Raw genomic sequence first — 4,525 nt, 5'->3', positions numbered from 1 at the left:
GTCCGAAGTCAGCCAGTGTACCAGCCGCCAGTATTTCTGCAGGAATACCATTGATGCCAGCACCACCTCCACTGACCTGTCCACGACTGGAATATCTAAGTCTGATAGATCGGATACTGGTTCATCAGCAAATTGAACTTCTGGAAGTCTTTTGAAACTAATAATAAATATGAAATTAGTAACAGCCTTGGACAGACAGTTTATTTTGCAGAAGATACTGATTTCTGTATCAGAAATTGCTGCGAGGCGTCCTAGACCTTTTACCTTGAGAATTCTTGACAATTCAGCGGAGAAGTCCTAACTGGAGAGATCAGAGATGGCCAAGCTGCAGAGCTGTTGTTCCCCCGCTGCCTTCAGGAGAGAGGAATCCAAGCTGCTCCTGGTGTACCAATGGGTTATGTTTCTCAGACCTGGCACCCGCGTCTGCCAAAATTTACAATTAAAAATGAGGAAAGAGGGACCAGCAGTTAGCATAATGACTGTGTCGCTGGACTCCCCCGTAGTCAACCGCGGTTAGCGGTTCCCGTCCCGGACCCGGTGGCTTAAAACTCACGCCGGGCGCGTGTGCGTGCATGCCCAAGATCCCGAGAGGAGAATGGAGGAGAAGGGATTGCGGCGTGGCCATCCCCCCTGGGGGGTGATTTCTCGCTTTCTGTCTTTATGTCTCTCTCTGTCTGTCTGTTCGCCTCTCTCGTCCCCTCTGTCTGGCGAGGGCCCCGGCCCTATAGCAAAAGCCTCTCCAAAAAAAAAAAAAGAGGAAAGAGAAGATGTGCTAAAAATCGCTGGTCCGTGTGTTGTGTGCAGCTGTTGTACAGATGTTGATTTTGAGATTAAATCACTTGATGAAACAATGGTTGGCAGGATTTCCAAGCACTGGACCGAGATTGTGAGAGAGGCATTACAGATGCCAGTAACTTTGGGATCCAGTTCTCTTTAGGCCTGGATGTTAAAATGAAAGCTATGATGTTTCATGGAGCTTGTTTCCTCATTGACTTTATGTTCTTCGAAAGTGGTGGAGGTGAGGAACAAAGATCAGGAGTGTGGTAACGGTTTAATGTAAGTTTCCTCAGAAAATTTGAAGTCTACAAATTTATCAGAACTATCTGAAAGAAAAACACAGTGTTTTCTTTTTTCTTTATAACAATTTCTCACATCTATATGACCCACAATATAATATCTGTAGCTCCAATTACGTGATTTCACTTTTCAATTAAGATTATTTTCTTTATCAATTCATAAATATTTTTATACTTTTTTTTGAACATTCATGGTGAATTTGTGAGAAAGGACATGGGAGTTTTTACATTTAGAAATGAAACTTCCAACAGATTCAAGAGAGCAAATGGATAGGTAGAATGATTTCTATAGTACCGTAGAACAGTACAGTGACTATAGTTGGTGAAAATTGTATATTTCAAAATAGCTAGAGGAAAGAATTTTGAATGTTCACAACACAAATTAGTGATAAATACTTGTGATACTAGATATGTCTACTGCCCTGATTTGATAATTATACATTCAGTTTATATATTGAAAAACTACACTGTATCCCATAAACATGTACAACTATTATATATTGATTAGAAATTATAAAAATACTATAAAAGACTACTCTGAATTATAATCTCTGAATTATTTTTAATTTTATAGCAAAAATTATTTAAAGTCTTAAAGTAATTTTAATATAAATCATGTTTTATTCTATTAAATCTTTAATTTCATACATGACAGCTAATGTTATTTTGTACATACAAAATATTCAAAAAATTTTTAAAAATTAAGTTTTCTTGGGACCAGCAGTTAGTGTAATGGCTATGTCACTGGACTCCCACGTAGTTGACCGCGGTTCGAGTCCCGGACCCAGTGGCTTAAAACTCACACCAGGCGTGTGTGCGTGTGTGCGTGTGTGCCCAAGATCCTGAGAGGAGAATGGAGGAGAAGGGATTGCGGCGTGGCCATCCCCCCTGGGTGATTTCTCACTTTTTGTCTCTCTGTCTCTCTCTGTCTTTCTGGCAAGCACACGCGCCCTATAGCAAAAACCTCTCCAAAAAAAAAATATTAAGTTTTCTTTACCATTATGTTCAAGTATTACTCAATATGCATATCACCCAGGAAAAGTAAAATATGCATTTTTGATCTTCAGAAAGTACCCTGTATTTAACTTCTTTTATAAGCTAATACACTACTATAAATGAGATTTTCATATTGATAAGACAATAAGTTACCCATTTTTAAATTATTTTCAGTGAATAAAGAACACATTTTAAAAACTCATTGACTCTAAAACTTTGGAATTGTTATAATATTTAAAATTCCTTTCTAAAAATAATTATTTATTTCATTTTACTTATTTTTTCATTTATTTTAATTTGACCAGAGAGACAGAGACAGAGAAAGAGAGAGGGAGAGAGGGAGAGAAAATGAGTAATCAAGCCACCAGGTCTAGGACTTAAACCATGGTTGGCCACGTGGGTGTATCCAGTGCCTTAACCACCACACCACCTGCTGGTCCCCCTAAAATTCTTATTTACATATGAAATGTTTGGCTTCTATATTATAATTCCTAGAATAAGGTAATTATGAGATTACTCAGATGTTAAACAAATAGAACACAAATAGTCCTTCACAAAATATAAGCTTCAATTGTGATCTAATAGATTTTTACCAATAATTATCTGAAATAAAAATTTATCTTTTTGCATATTTCAGTTTGCTTTTTCAATAAATTATCAATTTAAACAAATAATAATTCACTCTGATCAAGTGAGATTTATCCTAGGAAAGCAATATATACAAATCAATAGATATGATGCAACATAGCAACATAATAATGAAAAGTTTTTTTCAATAGATGAAGAAAAATCATCTGCTAAAATTCAACACTGATTTGTGATTAAAGTGCTCAACAGTTTAGGTAGAGAAGGCACATACCTCAACACAATAACGGCCATAAACAACTAACCCACAGTTGATATATTGAATTTAAAAAGTTCTCTTCTGAGAACTATTGTAGAACATGACAAGGATTCCTATTTCCATCACTCTTATTCAATGCAGTAGTACTGAAAGTGTCAACTAGAGGAATTAGACAAGATAAAGAAAGGATATCCAAACTGGAAAGGAGGAAGTCAAATTGCTACTGTTTGCAGATAACATGATCTTACACATAGAAAAACCTAAAGACTCCATCAAAAACTGTTAGAACTGACAGATATATTCAATTAAGTTGCAAGATAATCAACATATAAAAATCAGTAATGTTGGGAACCAGCAGTTAGCGTAATGGCTATGTCGCTGGACTCCCACGTAGTTGACTGTGGTTCACGTCCTGGACCTGGTGACTTAGAACTCATGCCAGGCGCGTGTGCGTGCGTACCCAAGATCCCAAGAGGAGAATGGAGGAGAAGGGATTGTGGTGTGACCATCCCCCCTGGGGGGTGATTTCTCGCTTTCTGTCTCTATGTCTCTGTCTGTCTGGCGAGCCCATGCGCCCTATAGTGAAAAAACCTCTCAAAAAAAAAATTCAGTAATGTTTTATATGCCAACAATGAACCAATCAACTGATAAGAAATTTAAAAATTGGGGCCAGCGAGAAGATTCCTCATGGCTCCTATGAACTAGTCATTTCAGGGTAAAAGAGAAATGAAGATTTCCTACTGATAACTCAGCCTCCAGCAAACAAGCTAGCGTGACTGAACTTCAAGAATTAGAAAGAAACACACCATCCACCAGACGACTAGAAATCACCACTGGACCACAAGAAATATGGGAAAGCAAGAAAATACCTCTCCTCCAAGGGAAAAGAATAACTCCTCTTCATCCACAAGCAGTTCAATGGAAATCATGATGTCTGATAAAGAATTTAGAACATTTATAATGGTGAATGAAGCCAACAGAGGTGGAAGAGAAGAGAGACAATGAACTGCTGAAGAGACAGGAGAAAGAAGCTGACAACTTCCAGGAGGTGAGGAAATTCTTGCAAGATCTAGAAGAGGAATTACACACTTTAAAAAAGAATCAAATGGAACTGTTAAAGATGAAGGCTATAATAGAGCAAGTCAAAATCTCCCTCGAAAGTATTAAAAGCAGACTAGATCATACAGAAAATAGAATCTCAGATGTAGAAGAGAAAATTGCTGGCCTAGAAAAATCCACCACGAAAACTGAGAAACTTGCCCCAAAATTTGAGAATAATATACAAGAAGTACTAGATACCATCAAACGTCCAAACATCTGGATAACTGGCATTCCAGAAGGCAAAGAGACTCATAAGGGCATTGATAATCTATTCCATAAATCCTGCAAGAAGACTGTCCAAACCTAGAGAGGCACTCAAAGATCCAGTCCCAAGAAATACAAATAGAATCAACCCAAGAAGATCTTCTCCAAGACACATTATAGCCAGGTTGACCAAAACCACAGACAAAGACAAGATACTAAGATTGGCAAGAGAAAAACATCAAGTTACCTACAAAGGACATCCCATCAGGCTAACAGCAGATCTCTCATCAGAAACAATGCGAGC

The 4,525-nt window shown here is 37.7% G+C and overlaps 1 pseudogene; it reads left to right on the top strand.

Annotated features, from left to right (window-relative positions):
- The window catches only part of LOC102492147 (phospholipid scramblase 1-like), a 4,556-nt pseudogene extending 3,509 nt beyond the window's left edge, over positions 1-1,047 (top strand).
- The last annotated feature ends 3,478 nt before the right edge of the window (positions 1,048-4,525 follow it).

This window comes from Tupaia chinensis, unplaced genomic scaffold, assembly GCF_000334495.1.
Source record: "Tupaia chinensis unplaced genomic scaffold, TupChi_1.0 Scaffold144336_1, whole genome shotgun sequence".
Taxonomy (NCBI): domain Eukaryota; kingdom Metazoa; phylum Chordata; class Mammalia; order Scandentia; family Tupaiidae; genus Tupaia; species Tupaia belangeri.
The sequence above is the reverse complement of the archived record's forward strand: the minus strand, read 5'-3'. Positions and strand labels throughout refer to the sequence as shown.